This window comes from Phascolarctos cinereus, unplaced genomic scaffold (genome assembly GCF_003287225.1).
Source record: "Phascolarctos cinereus isolate Bilbo 61053 unplaced genomic scaffold, phaCin_HiC Scaffold_7;HRSCAF=346, whole genome shotgun sequence".
Taxonomy (NCBI): domain Eukaryota; kingdom Metazoa; phylum Chordata; class Mammalia; order Diprotodontia; family Phascolarctidae; genus Phascolarctos; species Phascolarctos cinereus.
The window spans coordinates 37,568,417-37,587,251 of record NW_027556180.1 but is presented as its reverse complement, the minus strand read 5'-3'; the positions used below and the strand labels follow the sequence as shown (position 1 = coordinate 37,587,251).

General features: G+C 36.5%; 1 pseudogene; it reads right to left on the bottom strand.

Annotated features, from left to right (window-relative positions):
• LOC110203492 (elongation factor Ts, mitochondrial-like) overlaps nt 1-18,835 on the bottom strand; it is a 156,214-nt pseudogene that overhangs the window by 10,827 nt on the left and 126,552 nt on the right.

Here is an 18,835-nt window from a genome sequence, read left to right as displayed (position 1 = left end):
TGAATTATCCTCTTTTTTATTTATGATGTAACTTTGCATGTAGACCTCTTGTTTATTGGAGTATATCATGCTATATGGTGTAAGATACTCATCTAAACCTATTTTCTGACAAATCATTTTCCAGCTTTTCTATAAGTTATATCAGTTCTTTTGAATATGGAATCCTTTCCCAAGTAGTTTTTATTCTTTGGCTTTCTGAACATGAGTCTATAGTGTTTGCTTACATCTTATTTAGCCTGATTTACTTTTCTATTTTTTTTTACCAATACCAAATAATTTTGATAAGTACTGCTTTATAATTTAAGAGCTATTAATGTTTCATCTCATTTCTTTCTATTTATTTTAATTATATCTCTTGAAATTCTTGACCCTTTGTACCTTCAATTTAATGTTATTTTTTTTTCTATTTCCTTAGTGCTAAACATGTAGATTAATTTAGGTAATTTTTTCAGTGTTATTGTATTGGTCTGTTCTAGTCATGAACATTGAATATATCTCCAATTATTTAGTCCTTTCTTTTATTTCTGTAATGAGTGTTTTGTAGTTGTCTTTATATTAGCCCAGCTGGTGTCTTGATAGGTTAATTCACAGATATTTAGTGCAATTTGTAGCTGTTTTAAACATTTTTCTATTGGTTCCTCCTGTTTTTTGCTATTACTATATAAAACTACTGATGATTTTTGTGGTTTTATTTTGTGTCCTGCTGTTTTTCTGACACTATTAGTTTCAAATTCTCTCCCTCCTTCTCTCCCTTCACACCTCCTTGAGACAGTAAACAATCTGATATAAGTTATACATACGTAATCATATAAAACATATTTTCACATTAGTCATTTTGTGGGAGAAAACTTGAATGAGACAAACACAGACAGAGAGAAAGAGAGAGAGAGAGAGACACACAGGGACTAAGATGAGATAATTGTACATAGTTTCTTCACCAATTCTCCAGGGTTTTCTAAATAAATCAAAATATTGGTCAGAAATGGTGACAATTTTGCTTCCAAATTGCTGATGTTTGTTCTTTTTAATGTCTTTCTGTTTTGTTGTTATAGCTAATATTTCTAGTAATATGCCAAATAATGGTCAAGAAATAAAGAATCCTTGATTTATACCTAAATTTATTGAGAAAACTTTAGGTGCAAATCAAATAAAAAAAGAAAGTGAAAAATAGCATGCTTCAGTCTGTATTCAATCAATATCAGTTCTTTTCTCTGGAGGTGAATAGTATGCTTTATCATTTGTCCTTTGGAATTGTCTTGGATCATTGTATTTCCGAGAATAACTAAGCCATTCACAATTCTTCATCGTATAATACTGCTGTTACTATGTACAATTATCTCATCTTAGTCCCTGTGTCTCTCTCTCTCTCTCTTTCTCTCTGTCTGTGTTTGTCTCATTCAAGTTTTCTCCCACAAAATGACTAATGTGAAAATATGTTTTAAATGATTACATATGTATAACTTATATCAGATTGTTTACTGTCTCAAGGAGGTGTGAAGGGAGAGAAGGAGGGAGAGAATTTGAAACTAAAAAAACTAAATGTAAAAATTGTTTTTACATGTAATTGGGGAAAAATAAAATATTTTAACAGATAATTGTTTATAATTTATATGAATTTTTTATCTGCTCATTATTCAAGATATTAACCTCTCTTTTTAGGATTTAATCTTATTGTATTTATTAATTGCTATTTTCATTATTTCATAATCTAAAGAATTTCTAATATTTATAACTTTCTTGATACATTTATGATTCTTTATTGTTTAGGATGATCAGTTTTTGGAAATGTATTACATGAAGTTGAGAATTATTTATATGTATGTCATTTGGTACATAGATATTTAATAATGGCATTTTTTTTGTTGACATCATTAAACTCAACATGAATTTATTGTTCATCTATCTCGATAGCACCAATTTTTTACTATTGCCTGGTCTAAAATAATGATTACAGCTTTCTCAGTTTGGGAATCACCTGAAATATAATAATTTATTCTAGCTCTTCACTTTAATTAGTCAAGGGAACAGGCATTTATGAAGTTTATGTCAATGTACAAAGTATTAAAACCATTTTTCATTCACTTCTAAATTTTCTACCGGATTTCTTAGTTATCAATTCCCATTCATCTGGTTCTGATTTTTTTTCACTCTAAATCATTTCATAAAGATCTTACCAGATTTCTTTGTATTTCTCATATTTTTGGTCTTACTTGCATTATAAGGGTCCATTACATTGATGTTCTACAATGTATTTCACCATTTCCTTATTGCTTCTCTCAATAAGATTGTTTTTAGTCCTCTATCTCCCCACTCCCCAATCATTTATAATGAATGCTGCTGGGGAGTCAAAAGAACTTTGAACAGAGAACTCTTTTTGTTGGTTTTTGATAAACTTTTTTTTAGAGGACATGGCCAACAGTGGAAAGATTGTATCAAAAGGAATGTTTTTTTGTAATTTTTCCTGTGAGCTGTCATTTCTCTCTAAGGTTTCACAAGTTTGCAATCCCACCAGTCATGGCTGAGTGTATTTCTTCTTCTACAACCACATCAGCATAGAGATTGTAGCTTTAAAATATGTTTTTGCCAATGTGATGGGTGTCAGGTGGTACCCCAAAGTTGTTTTGATTTGTATCTACTGCTGCTACTACTACTGCTCCCCAAGTACAATTGCATGCAACCATTAATAGTTCATAAAAAAGCTACCCATAATCTATTGAAGATGAAATTTTGTGTCTACCAGATTATGAATCCAGAGGCATTTCTATACTTCAAGTGAATTCCATTTTGGCCTAATCTCTCTCTTACTCCCCCACCCCCTCACCCCACTCTCTGACTGCCTCTTCCTTAGTAGCCTCCCATTTCTCCTGAAGTCTTCTCCCTTTTCTATGTCTCCATATTTACTCTGGGAAACAACAAGAATTTTAAATTGTGGTTCTGACTACAAAAACCTTAGGAATTTACTAGCATAATTCTTTTATTTAATTGTTAAGGAAATTAAGAAAAAAATGAGGTCGAAAGTATACAGAGTCCCACATTTAGTAAGTTGTCAGGCCTACCTGAGAACTCAGAGTTAGTACTTTTTTCCACTATCCCATGATGTCACATACTTTTTAATTATTCAGCTGATTAAATTAATCCTAGATCTTGAAATATTGTGACCAGAAACTTACAGAATTGAAAAGATATGACCCTTATCGATGTTAATACCTCAGTAAATTCAGTGTCCCATTGAGTTGGGTTCATCTGACAGTAATACAAATCTTAGCTCATCCACAACTAAGCACTCTATCCAGGTCTTGATCATGTTCTCCCAAAGCACCCAGTTCACTAGAGTGAGGCCTCACTTGTGTACCTTTGACATATCACAGGTCACAATGTAACCCTCAGGCTTCCCTTCTGTTATTCCTCTCTCTATGGGACCAGACAAACTTTCCAAACATATCTTTCCTCAATATATGCTCTTTGAGAGCAATTGATAATTGGGCATGCTACAATTCACTTCAGTCCAATTCAGTTCACTTTGATTAAAATTAATTCTACAAATATTATATATGTTATATTGAATATTATATATGCTATATTGAATGTATTAGATTTCATATATTTTATCTAAAAATGTTACATAATTTATACATTAGGTCTAATGTATTTCTGTATATATATTATATATAAGACATCTATAGTTCAAATCTCATTTTTATAAGAGTCTCCCAAATTGTCTGTATCAATTACCCAGTGTTCCTTGCTTGAGTGAGATGTTGAGCAGGTAAGACTTTGAGAGAAAAGATATCTTAAGTCTTCTGTCTTCCAGAATAAAGATATGTGGTTCCAGATTTCCTCTAGGAAGAGGTGCCTGGAAGAAGATGCTGAGGAAAAGCATATAGAGAAAAACTAGTGCTTCTATCATGTTCCTAGTCTCAGTTTATTATACTTGATACTTCAGGGAATTTGTCTTTGAAGTCTGTGACTCTCTCTGTCTCTGTCTCTGTCTCTCTCCCTCTTCATCCTCGTCCTCTTCCTCGAACTCCTTCTTCTTCTCTCTTCTCCCTCCTCCCTCTGAAATAGCTCCCTTTGGGACAGCTTATTCACTCTGATTTCTATGTGCTATACCAGCTCAAGTAGATATTCTTATTTATTACTAGTTATGATCTAATCAGATCTAGTTAGATCTTTGTGGAATTGGCATTTGTTAGGAATGGAGTTATACCTTGGATATAGAACTTGAAGTATTCCTTTCTCCTTGAAGGATAACAATCAGGAGCTCAATTTAAACCAAACCTCTACACTAACAATATTTACTGAGGCAGAAAGACATAATTCTAGTCAAGTACCATGTTTCCCTGAAGACAGCAGAGTGGACAAGCTCTTGCGCATAACCTATGTGGACTACCCACCCCATCCTATATTTATATATCTATAGCCATATCCATATCTATGTATCTGTGCATAAATATGCGTATACATGTGTACATGTGTGAATGTTCCTATTAGATTGTAAGCTCCTTGTGGATAGTAATAACTGTTTTTCCTTTCAAGGATCCCTAGTGTTTAGCACAGCACCAGCCACATAGTAAAAAAAATACTTGTTGACTTGACTTGATATTGAATACTAGGTATTATGCTAGGTGCTGGGAATACAAAGACAGAAGTGAGGCATTCCCTTCCCTTAAGAAGAGTTCTTACACAGGACTGCTCTCTGCTGACTGACTACACTGGCCTCCTTGCAGTTCCTCCAATGTGATGCTCCATCTCCCATATTCATGCTCTTACCCTGGCTGTTTTCCATTCCTGGAATGTTCTCCTTCTTTGTTTCCTTGGCTACTTTCAAGAATCAGATGAAATCCCCACTTTGACAAAACTTTTTCTGCCCTCCCTCAATGCAGTTCCCTTTCTTGCTTTCTTTTTCTTTTTCTTTTCCCTTTCTTTCTTATCTGCTCTGTATTTATCTTGTATTTACCTAGTTTCTATTTTTTTTTACATGTTGTCTCCCATTAGAATGTATGCTCATTGAGGGAAAGGTCTTTTTTAAAAAAAAACACTTTTTTTTTTTTTTGCAGCCTGTATTGCTTAGCACAGTGCTTGACCCATAGGAACGTTTTCTTAAATGCTTATTAATTGACTGACAATTATTTCACATGTGCCTTGTAATCACTTGTGTATATAATCTATCCTTTGGTAGAATGAAAGCTCCTTGATGGCAGGAATTATTTCATTTTTGTCCCTGTATTACCAGTGAAAACAATGATTTGCACATAGTAGGTAAATGTTTGTTGAATTAAGTTGAATGAAATCAGATTGTACTGCTATTTCCCTAGTTATCCACCAGCTAGCACCTTTAATCATTGAAAGGAGATTGAGTTGGGAAAAATTCTTCTTGGTAATTACTTTTAGTAAATAGAGGTTTCATGATTAGAGTTTGTTTCTTTTGCACTCAGAGTTTCACTAAATGGTGATCCATAATATTCCTTTGGCAAGAGAAAGTAATGAAAAACAATCCTCACATAAATGAAAGTTTCAGTATCAAATCCAGATAAGAGGAGATTAAATAGAGCATCAGTGCATAAAATAACAGTTTGTGTAATTCAAAATCAAATTATGTGTATGTGACATGAAGTAGCATGATGTAGTGAATAGATAGCCCTCCTTAAAGCCAAGAAAACTGCAGTTCAAGTCTCATATCTGAAGCATGCTGGTAATATGATCCTTAACAAATCACTTATTCTCTCAGTGTTCTAGGTAACTCTTTAAGCCTATATGTTACAGAAATGGTGCTGACCTGTATTAGAAGAGGGGATTTCCCAAAGAGAACTCAGGTAATGCTCCCATCCCCTGTACATGGCACAAGAATTAGAATCATGAAAACAGGAAAATCAAATTACTTGATATATGAATCACAATAACTGTAAATCTGTAAAAACATTATAGTTTTTAAGAGCCATGGGGAAAAGCACCTTAATTCCACGAGTTACCAAAATTTAGTTCATAGCATGATCTGTATGCTCTCCATATCTCATCACATTACACTCTGAACTATTTCATCATGTCCCAGAAACTTCTTTATCTTGGAAGATGTATGATGGTAACCAGAGTGAAATGTTACTGATGACTCCACAGAAAAATGTGAATTGCCTTGAGTAAATGTAAACAGCAAAAGAAGCTCCAACTATCCCATGGGAAAACTTGTATGTGACCTTGGGCCATCTTGGCACTATTCCTTCTTTGTTCTGTTTCTATACAACACCTGACCTGGTCTAGGGTTGATTCTGGGATTCACAATTTTACTTTCTTTTGCTGCCACCCAGGACAACTGGCATCTTGTGAGTAAACTCCCCCAATTAACCTAATTAACCCAAATAAAACCTATTAATAACCAAGCTGATAGGAGACTTTCTTTTGATACCTCAGCATTCTCTCAGAGCTTTTTACTCTGCAGTTGGCATAATTAGGGCAGAACAAATCATGCTTCCTTACAGAAGATCATCATTTCAGCGCTGAGGTTCACCCTCCAGAAATACATTCTGTCTACCCTCTGATTGTATGGCTCCTCCATTTAAGAAGGATGCCTAGGTCAGAGCTTAGCACAGTGTGTGATAATTAGTAAGAGCTTAACTTACTAAATGGTTTTTAACTGTTGACTGACTGTATGAATTAATTAATTGATGTCTTTATGGGCATCTTTATAGAATTACAGAATCTCAGAGTTGGAAAGGACTAGAGAAGGGTAAATGTTCTGACTTTTATAAAAAGGTGGAAAGGATATAATCTGTAAGCAATAAGTAATGTGTTATTAAAGAGATGGTTAGTGAATATGTTAAAAAAAAAAAGAATCTACAATTGCAAGAGTGATGTAGGTTTAGAAAACAAACAAACAAACAAACGAAAACCAGATCAAGCCACACTAACTCTATTTCTTTTTGAATTCACAAAATGTTACAGATAACATTAACTTGAGTCAAGGCATTTGATAAAATAACTTATGGTCTTATAGAAATGCTGGACAGAACAGGACTGGATGATAGTATAATTAAATGAATTTGGAATTGGTCAGACACCAAAAAATGCTGTCATCACTAATGTCATGTCAGCTTGGCAGACAATCTCCAATGGAGTGCCTCAGTGATCAGTTCTTGGCCGTTTTAAACATTTTTATCAATGACTTGGATAAAAGCACAGTCATTTTTTTATAACAATTGCGGTTAAGTGACTGGCCCAGGGTCACACAGCTAGCAAGGGTCAAGTGTTTTGATCTGAGGCCAGATTTAAACTCAGGTCCTCCTGAGTCCAGGGCTGGTGCTCTACCCACTGTACCACCTAGCTGCCCCACACAGTCATTATTTTTGCTAAGTTTTCATGGGGCACAAAACTAGAGGACTGAGGGTGTGGATGATGGTGGACGAAAGTCAAAATCTGAAAAGGTCTTTAAGTCAAGGCAATTCAATAACATTTAGCAATAAACTAACCTTTGCCAGGCATTAGGGATAGAAAGATAATAAACACAAGAAGTTTGCATTTCACTGAGGGGAGCAATATTATTCAGGCAAGTAAATCTATCACATTACATCATATCACATTACACATGTAATAGAACAATGGCATATTATATATTAATTATATTATATTACTTATAATCATATATTATATGTTATAAATAATTACATATAGTATATGATATACCATTTATATATATGATATATTGTATATGATCACAGCCTATATAATATTACGTATAATGATTACAGTATATGTAATATTGATATATACATACATATATATACATACTATTTAATATTTTATATTTGTACATGTAACAATAAAATTAATTTTGGAGGGGGAGGAAGCATGAATACCTGGAAGAATCCAGAAAATAACCCATTGTGTGTGATAGCACTTGAGCTGAATCTTAAAGGTAGTTCGGACTTGTGAGAAGTGGAGTGTAGGAGGAAGAGCATTGGAGGCAAAGAGTGAAGCCTATACAAAGAAACAAAGGTGGGAGGTGGATTGTTCTTTACAAGAAACAGCAGGTCTTTCCAAGACAATACATTTGTCTGCAATGTATGATGCAAGAAGGAGATGAATGTGAAATCTTTTTGGAAATATGGTTTAGAAACAGGTTGTGAAGAGAACAGTTTATGTTTTATCCTAGAGGCGATAGAGAATCTCTGGGATTTCTTCATTTTTTTCTCATTTTTTAATTTTTTTGGGGGGGGGCAATTGAGGTTAAGTGACTTGCACAGGGTCACACAGCTAGTAAGTGTCAAGTGTTTGGTCTGAGGCCAGATTTGAACTCCGGTCCTCCTGACTTCAGGGCTGGTGCTCTATCCTCTGAGCCACCTAGCAGCCTCCTTGGGATTTCTTGAACGGGGGTTGACATGGTCAAACCTGTGCATTAGGAAAATCACTTTGGTGGCTGAGTGTAGGATGGATTTGAAAGGGGGGAACTTGAGGGAGAGAAATGAATTGGAAAGCTATTGCAGAAGTCTAAATGACAGGTGATGACATCTGAACTGGAACTTATGATTGGAGAGAAGAGATCAGGTTTTTTTTGTTTGTTTTTTTTCAGTGAGGCAATCAGGGGTTAAGTGACTTGCCCCTGGTCACACAGCTAGTAAGTGTCAAGTGTCTGGGGCCACATTTGAACTCAGGTCCTTCCGACTCCAAGGCTGGAGCTCTATCCAGTGCGCCACCTAGTTGCCCCAAGAGATCAGTTTTAAAAGAAGTTGTGGAGATACAATTCAAAAGACTTGCTAACTTACTAAAGATGGCACAGGGTGAGGGAGAATTAGAAATAACTGAGCTTTTAACCTGGGTATATGGTGATATTTTTAATAAAAACAGAAAACCCAGGAGGTGGGTTGAAATTAGCGGGAAAATCGTGAGTTCTAGTTTAAACCTGTTGTGTTTTGACAACCAGAAAACTGACGTAGATATGACGTGTAGGGAATTTATGATGTCAGGCAGGTGCCCAAGAGAGACTAGGGGGAAGTAGATATGTAGATTTAAGAACTACCTGCATTGAAATGATAATTACAATCCTTTAGACCTGATAGAATAACCAGGTGAGAGGGTCTAATGAGAGAAGAGGGATTTGGACAGATATCTAATATATCCCCATGTAGAGGTATTGAGATGTGTTTAGTTGATTATGCTGTAATGACTAGACAAGTAGGAAGAAAATCAGGAGAGATGTCCTGAATACCAAGGGAGAAGAGATTATCCAGAAGGGGGTGTTCAACAGTGGTGTACGTTTCAGAGAGGTGAATAGGGATGAAGACTGAAAAAAAAGCCATTTGATTTCACAATAAAGAGTTCATTAGTCACCTTGGAGAGAGAAGTTTGGTGGAATAATTGAGGTAAAAACTGGATTATAGAGGATTGAGAAGGGAGGTGAAGAAGTACAGATGATAAGTATCGACTGCTTTTTCTAGTACTTTGCTCATGAAAGGGGGGAGATAAATAGGATGACAGCTTGAAGAATAGTAGGAACTAGTGAAAGTTGTAGGTTTTTCATTTTTGTTTGATTATTTTGATTGATTGGTTGACTGATGTAGATGCTTGTTGGTTCAGTGTGGAAGTCTTTTCAGTCTCTTTCCAAGTGCCTCTCTATTGTACGAATACGAATACACATACATATACAAAACACATAATTAAAAACATTATTCTAATAGTTGCCTCATTTCTCATTATAGAGTTGAAAAGTAGAGTGATGGGTGGTCCTTTTTTCCCTTCTGTGCCTAGCAAGGGGCGCTGGTGAGGTCCACTCAGATAACCTTAATGCAAATTATGATTATTATATGATATTTCTTATTAACATCAACCTTATCTGAACTTATATCTCTTCAATACTCCCTGCCCTTCTGGAGAGGGAAGACATTGTAGGTCCTCTATTTAAGGAGGGTACCCAGGGCAATTTACCTTTCCCACCTGGCCGCAAGACTTCATGATGCCCCTTCACCAGGTATCCTCCTTCCCTCCATCCCCCTTTTCAGTTTCTTTTTTTGTGTTGACTTCCCAAATCAAACTGTGAGTTCCTTGAGGGCAAGAACTACCTTTTGCCCTCTTTTTATGCCCAGAACTTAGAACCTGGCACATAATAAGTGCTTAATAAATGTTTATTGACTGACTGATTAACTTCAGATGTTATAGTCAACACCTGATTACTATAAAATATAAATGTCTTATTATTCTAAGATATTCATGCACTACCGCTTTGCCTTTCTTTCCTCCCCCAACTTTCCCCATTTTCTAAAGGGAAAAATACTTTCAAAGCATATATAATCATAGGAATTTCTGTTCCCACTGAGCAAAGGTAGTTAATTACTTGGACTAATCTTAGGTAGTTGCCATGAGTGATAGTTGTGTGGTTCATGATAGCAAGAGGAAAACATTAAAGTTGACATTAGGGAAACACTGCACTTTCATTTTGGGGAAAATATACCTCTCTGGTCACTTACGTGATCTGTCATTAGGCATTTCCAGACCCCCAAATACTTTGATTGCTTTTCAAAGTCCCCCACGTGTTATATTTATCCTTCATTGAAACATGTAAGTTGCATAAAATAAAATGAAGCCATTGCATTGACTTCTAACTATAGACAATGTAGGGACTAACAGATGCCCATAATGATACAATTCTGTAAATGGGTATCTAGCATAAGGGGCTCGTATGATTTCTTTTGGGCATGAGAAGACTGAAATCTTCCCTGGGGGAGAAAGGAAGGCTGCCTAATGATGGGAGATGATTCTCTAGCACTTAATCTGGTTTTCACTTTTGCCCTTCCTCAGCATTTAAAAGCCCAGAGGAGGCATCTCTCTTTCTACCCACCCAGACAATGAGAAATGCAGAGCCACGCAAAAGCCTTGTGAACAAAATCAGACCTGGACAATTCAAATCACTTTTTCTGAAAAAAAAATTCCCTACTTTACCTAGTAATTCACCAGAAAAATAGCCTCAGAGAGTATTTTTCAAAGAAAGTTAATTAGTAGATTGAGACCTTTATATTATGGATCAGGAATAGGATAAATAAGGCAGAAAAGAGAAGCAAATATTCCAATTTATAAACCTCTCTCTGTGGCTTCCTTTTGGGACTTAATCTGTAAAATAAAGAAGTTGAACTAACTGATCTCTGAGAACTTTTCCAGATGCAAAATTTTATGATTGCTACAATATTCTCTATGGTTAAAGTTGTGTAGGTTTGCTTGTTTTCTTCTCAAATATTATTTCTCTAACATAGAAATGTGAACTGGGAAAATCCAGCCAATTTGAACTCTTGTATTTGAACTATGTGAATCATTCATTTATTCATTCATTCAAGTAGCATTTATCAAGTGGCTACCATGAGCTAAGCACTGTACAAGATACTGGAGCTACAGGATAAAATATGAAACAGACCCTCTGCTCAAAGGATTGTTATTTTGTTAAGGGAACAAAATACACAAAGTTGAGTAAATACAAAAAAAAAAATAAAATAAATGCAAAATAACTTTTTCTGCATGTTAATAATTAAGGGGATTAGGAAAGATCTTATTAAGAGATTGAAACTTGGGCTGTTATTTGAAGAAAACCAGAGATTATACAAGGTAAATGTGAGGAGGGAGTGCATTTTAGACTTGGGAGGCAGTCTTTGCCAAGATACACAGGTGTGTGATGGAATGTTGTCAGTATGGAACAGGGAGTAGGCCAGACACACTGAGACTGATACAATGTGTGAGGGGGCATAACATGGAACATGCCTGGAGAGGTGGGCTGGATTCAGATTGTGCAAAATATTAAAGGCCAAATAGAAGAGTTGTTATTTTATTACAGAAGCAATAAGGAACCACAAGAACATAGGTTTCAGAATATTTTGCACTTAAAAAGAAGTTAAAGGTCATAGACTGCATTTTTCATTTGTTATCTGATATTTTGAATAATGGAGGCATATAGCCTGAGTCCCTGAAGCTTTGACCACATTCTTTTCAAGTTACTACTCCCTCTCCTTACTTTTTCTCTTACCATTTGCACTTTTGTGGAAAGAAGGAATGTAGGAGTTGATCCCAATTGCCCTACCAACCACCTATATGACTTGAATTTACCCTCTTTGCCACCTCTCTTTTTTGCCATTTGTCAAATGGAGGTTAATAATCCATAGACTGTCTATTTCAAAGGGAAATAGGGAAGGTGAAATGAAACAATATATGTAAAAACACTTAAAAAGTTTAAAATGTCAAACAAATTTCTTTTTCCTTTTCTGATAGGGCTCTGCAACCCATATACCTGAAACTCTGAAAGAGCTCAGAAAATATTTTCAGACTTATAGCTTTTTCCTGCTCCAACAGAATATTCATGATTTAGCCCTTTATTGTATTTTCTGCCTAAGTCCTTAGGCAGTTTTCAGCACAGCCAGATGGATAAGACTTTCCCAGGGACACATGGAAACAGGGAAAGCCTCCAGAGAAAACCAGACTCCCAAAGCAGTTGCTCTTCACCGCAAAGATTTCTTACTTCATTCTTTGTTCATCTCTTTGTTTTCCCTACTTCCAACACTGTCAACTCTATAGCCATAGTGTAAAGACCAGTTTAATAACACCAAGCAGAAATTGCAGCTATCCAGTCCAGTGTCCTCTGCAGCCTTCGTTTGGACATAAGCCTGGTGCCATAAGCATCAGTTGCTTTCTTTCCTATTCTCATAGCTCAGTAATATTGCTTCTCTGACTATATTAACACTTTCCTTACATTCCATTTTTTTTTATCCCTATCCCCTTTTCATCTTCTTCATTTTTCTCTCCCTCCATTTCCTCTTTTACTCCTTTGTAGATATCTGGAACATTTTAGCAAAGAGGAAAATCCAAGGACTCAGATTGATTTCTGCACTGGCTTGAAAAATTTCAAAAGCAGAAAGCTTTGGTTATTGAAAAGTGGAACAGACCTACAGGAAAAAAAGTCTTGGTGAACTTTCAATTTAGCCATTTTTTTTAAGTTGACTCGAATAAGAAGAAATCATTTTTCAGAGAGTACTATGACATTATCTAAGTTCAAAGCTTCCCATTCTTTCCTTTTTTTTTTAACTTTTTTAAATAGTAAAGTGTGTCTCTGGAACATTGAAAATGTAATTCAAATACTTCACTGTTATGAACGATCTTGCTTTTGGGGTAAAAATTTGGTTTGGCCTCTAACTACGTGTTCTGCTAATGGATTGGTCAGAATGCTTTAAGAGTTCCCCTGGGGATGTAAGCCATAATGGTCAACAATTGTTTGTCATAGTTGACTTGATGATAACTTGGCATTCAAAGGGCTCTGAGGACTATTTCCCATCACAAAAAAAAAGGAAAGCCCATCTTGGGGCATTGTTAGTTACTTAAAGATAAATTAGACTTTTCCTAGCTTGGCATTAATGGCATGGGAGCACTACGGCAAAGTGGTTCAATGATGTGTTTCATTACAAAGGCCTAATGCTCAGGCCAGCTAAAGAAGAATGAATTAATAACAAATGTTATTCATTTATATTTGGTTCTGGGTTGTGTGAATTATTTATGTTCCTAAGCAGAGCCTGCGAAGTATTTCAATGAAGACTAATTTGTCAAGGTTACTTATACTTTACCATATTTTTCCCAACTCTGTCTCTCTGCATAGTGCCATGCATAAATATTTTCATTGTGTTGCCCATCTATTTACAGTATCGAAGCCACCATAAAATGTAGGGCATTAGCCCCTCTTTAACAAATGTCATTGTTAAGAATTAGGATAGGAAACACTAGTGTCTCACTTTAAGAAATATGACAGTTAGCTTGGATTATTATTCAGTTTTTGTGGCTGATGAGCCAGCTTTGTGTCAGAGGGTAGAAAATATATGGTCTAGAAATCATGCTACTGAATATTTTATCTTACTGGAAATGTGCTTCTAGGGGGCAGCATCTTTAATCAAACCCATGATGATGTTGCAATCTCTTGCTTGTGTTGTCATATTAAAAAGTAGAGGTTAAGCGATGTGGAGGTTAAGCTAAATGAAATACCTAACCCCTGCAGAGATCAATAATTGATCACTCAATGATTAGGCAGCCCCTAAAAGAAATCATTCCTTTTGATTTTGTTTAGCTCCTGAATATCTTAGCAAGGGAATCTTGAGATGATTGTGACATGCAGTACCGAGCTATAAAAGGAAGAAGGAAATAATGTTAGATTCTAGAAACAGGTAGGGAAATGATAATAAGATTTGGATTGTGGGCCTCTGTTTATTCTTAATATCGGACCCTTGCTTACATATGTTAGCACCTGTTTCCAACACTATTATTCCTGAAGTAAGTAGAGAGTGGGAATCAGAGCTCAGGTCATCTGACTCAGTTCTTTCCAGTGTATAATAATTGATGCCAGGTCTCCTATAGACTACTGGCACTGATTTATTTAGCTAATTGAAGTTCTTGCCAGTGTTTTAGAGCAGTAGGCAAGAGAGGAAGTAGCAAAGTGGACATTTTACAGCAGTGACTGTATCTGGGAGGAGCCCTTTTAGAGAAAAGCTCTAAGAGCCTTATGGACAATTCTAGAATGGAGATACTTTAGGCGTAAGATAGACTTGAGATCTCAGTTCAACAGTGGCATGCTGAGATCACTGTTGATCCAGACATTCCTCATGAAGAAGCCCCAGAACCAGTAGCACCAATTGTGTCAGGAGAGAGGGGTTGAACTATCCCAAAGAAAGTCTATTATGCAACTATGCAGCATGGCCAATGACTCCTAAACCTTAATTCTCAACTGTGGCCGGTGGAAGCCATGAAAGTCAGAGAAGGTAAACATGGGGAGAGGAGGTGTAGGACCCTACAACAGCAGCCTGGGTTTAAGCAAAGCAAAGGGATGGTATATGGTTACTCTAGGTGGTTCCATGCCAGGACAATCATGGGGATTGGGGGGGTGATAGGCCAGAGCTTTGCTACTGAAAAGAAGCATATTCCTAAGATTACTGGATACTTAGATTTAAAAACCTGGTTATAATGACCTATTTACCTCTTTGTCTCTGGGGCTTCATTTCCTAGATGAAACAAATGGTGGGATTGGATCAAGTAATTGCTAAGATCCCTCTTCTCAAGCTTTTCTGTTGTCTTCTATGAATCTGTTTGGAGAGGGTTTCAATATCCTCTGAGTTTGTGGAAAATGTGTCTCCTGCCTTCAATGACATTTGGGATCTTAACCTTTCAGTCTTACGTGGAATTTGCAATCTTTGCACGTTAATGCAGAATGACAGCTTACACCGCTCTCGCCCACCCCACCCCTGGTGGAATGTGAAGACGAATGAATTCACTATTTCTCTTTAATTACCTTGTGTACCTTGTGTAGACACAGGCTAAAATCACTAATATTATTTTGCAGAATTTTTCTCTAAATGCGTGATATGTCGCAACTTTAATATTTTAGTCTACCATCAGGTTAATTACCATTTCCTTTTCCTCTCAAGACATGTGAGAAGGAAGAGGCTTAGCCCCTCTTCTGTCTAATCATTTGTATTCTTCCTCTTGGTTTTCCATTTTTTCTATTTGACCAAGTCCTGTTGATCCCTTTTCTATTCTACTCTCATGCACCCCTCCAAAAGAAATCCTGAATTGGGCTAATATAATTGATGAATCTGCACTTGGTTCAAGAAATATACTGCTCTTGATGCTTTTCTACCAATATGACCTCAAGGAAGTCAATTAAAATTTTGGGGCATTTTCCTTGTATATAAAATCAGTGGCTTAGGCTAAAGGGCCAAATTATATAAGTTCTAAATTTATGATATTCCAATAGATATAGATACATGGTGTGTGTGTGTGTGTGTGTGTGTGTGTGTGTGCGTGCACATGTATGCATGTGTGTATGTGCATGTATGAGAGAAAATATGCTAATTTTGCTAGTTAATTAATTAATATATTAATATTTATTAAGCATTTACTATATTCCAGGCTCTGTGCTAAGAACAGAGTTGTTGTTGTTGTTTTTCTGGGAATGGGATTTAGTAGTTTATAGAGATTTATACCTGTCAGTTTTTAAAACTTCAGTCCAATCAAGTATGTAGAAATCAGCATGAAAAAGACAGAAAAGTCAAAACATTTAAACATTTCAAAAAGGTAAATCATCTGAAACGTCAGATCATTCAATCATTCCATTATTATGCTGTGCCAGATAAGTAATCTTTAATTTGCTCAAATATGCAAGACACTTCCTGCCCTCAAAGAGCTTCTTGTGAGGAGAAACAGTACATAAAAAGGAGCTGGAAAGTTGGAGGGAAGACAACTGAAAGGGAGAGCATGTCTAGAGAAGGAATTTGGGCCTGAATGAAATGAAGCATTCAGGAGCCCTTAGGGAGCTTATATATGTGTAAGATGAACTCAAGATCTGAGCTCAACTGTTGAATGCAAAGATGACTATTGAGCCCTATAATTTTCCCTGTAAGAGTCACAATTCAGAAAAACATGACCTCTGGGTAGATATTCTCTTGGGTCACTCAGTCAACACATCTTCATTAGATGCCTACTACATATGGGCAGCGAGGTGGCAGAGGGGGGCCTACAGTGTTGGGCCTAGAATCAGGAAGACTTCTCTTCCTGAGTTCAAATCTGGTTTTAGACATTCAGTAGCTGTGTGGTCCTGGGCAAGTCACTTAACCCCGCTTGCCTCAGTTTTCTCATCTGTAAAATGAGCTGGAGAAGGAAATGGCAAAACATTCCAGTGTCTCTGCCAAGAAAACACCACTAGAATCACAAAGAGTCAGATATGACTGAAACAACTGAAGTGCTGGGGATACAAAGACAAGGCAAAATCACTGTCCTACCTTCTGGGAACTTACACTCTAACGGGGTCATAACGTGTATAAAGAAGGATCTACGACGAGATGTGTAGACTAGATGGAAGGTCATCTCAGAGGAAGACACTAGTAACGGAGCCTGAGAAAAGCCTTTTGCAGAAAGTGGAAGTTTGATTTGGTAGGAAGGTGATGGTCAGGGAATAAGAAAGGAATCTATGTAAAGTCCAATGTTTGATTTTGAGGATTAGTTCAAATAATTCTTCCTCCTCATATCCTGCTGAAAGAAATCTTGTCCTGTACCCACGTGCTCTCCAAAGATACCATTCAGCTTCTACTCCCCCGCTGCCCCGATTATTCTTTGCTTCACATTGCTTCTCTTTCTCTCTCAATACAGAGGGAAAGATAAGTGATTGCCAAGGGCTTCATGCCCACTCTTAAGGGTTGGCTTTTACCCCTCACTTTGTGCCTGATCCTCAGTCAGTGGGTTCAAATCTTCTAGAAATGGAGGACAATTTCATTCACAGACTGATGGTGAAAACAAGTGGCCCTTTGACTTGAAATCCATCCTTCTGAAGGTATAAATGCCTGGCCTGTGCTCAGAGGTCACCACAGTTCTTTAGAAGAATGAATTACATGCCCAAATTACACAGCCAATTCTGTTCTGTCCTACTTTTATCATTTTCTGAGCAAGATGTCATTTCTTATTGCATTAAAAATATATCAAAAGAAATCAAAGAGCATGGGCCCAGAGAGGCATTTAAATAAACAAAATAAACTGTTCATAAGATTCCTGTGTTTGTTAACCCCTCATGGAGGTAAGCTAGCTCCCATTCAAGTTTTCAAGGATTTTATTGTAAATGAAATAAAGATAGGTGGCCCAGCATTTCAGAAGTAATAATAATAATAGCTTGCATTATAGAGTGCTTTCAGGTTTACACTACGCTTTTCTCCTAACAACCCTGTGAGGTAGACAGACCAATATAGTAATACTCCACTTACCTAGATGTCAGACTTGGCCAGATTTCAACTGTTCACAATATTGATGCCGGCCTGGGAAGTGAGCAATAAAGGACTCTTGAGTCGCTCTTGAGCAGTAAGGAAAAATGGGAGGCAGCTTGCCATGATAGAAAGATCCTTGGCCCTGGAGTTAAGGGGCCTGGGTTCAAATCCTGCCTCTGACAATTATTACCTATTTGACCATGGGAAGTAATTTATTCTTTGTGGGAGTCAGTTTCTTCATCTGTAGAACAATGGAGTTGAACTTGGTGCTCTCTGAACATCAAAGGCATATAGAATCCTCCCTTTAAGTACCAGCTAAAAGGCTACTTTCTATAAAAAGCCTTCCTCAACCCTTCTTAATTCAGTGCTTTTTCTCTACTAATTATTTCCTATTTATCTTGTATATAGCTTGCTTTGTATATATTTGTTTGTACGTTGTCTTCACCATTAGATTGCAAGTTCCTTGAGGGCAGGGACTATCTTTTGCCTCTTTTTGGATCCCAGAACTTAGCACAGTGTCTGGTACATTTTAGGCACTTAATAGATGTTTATTGGTTGAATCAAAAGACTTGGGTTCAAATTCCAATTCTAGTACTTCCTAGTGAAGTAATCTTGGGCAAGTTACTTGTACTCTATGAACTTCAATTCCCTTGTCTGTAAATTGAGGATAATAGTAGTAACCAAGATGATAAAGGCCCTCAAAATTATACCATATAGCAGCTAGGATTTATAAATTGCTTTAAGGTTTCCAAAGTACTTTATATATGTCATCTCATTTCACCTTTGAGATAACCTTGTATGGTAGATATTATTATTGTGGACATTTTACAGAGGAGAAAACTGAAGTTAAGTGAGATTAAGTGACTTGTCAAGGTCACCCAGTCACCTAAATCCTGAGGCAGGATTTGAACTCAGGTCTTCCTGACCCCATGTCCCACGTTTTATCCACTGTATCATCTAGTGGCCCAATTTATATGGATAAATTGAAGGAATTGGAAATGTTTTAGCTTGTGTCTATAGTAGAAGCAATAAAAGCCATGATCAAGATTTCACTTCCTATTGCATTGTTCGTCCTTTGTTTTCGAAGA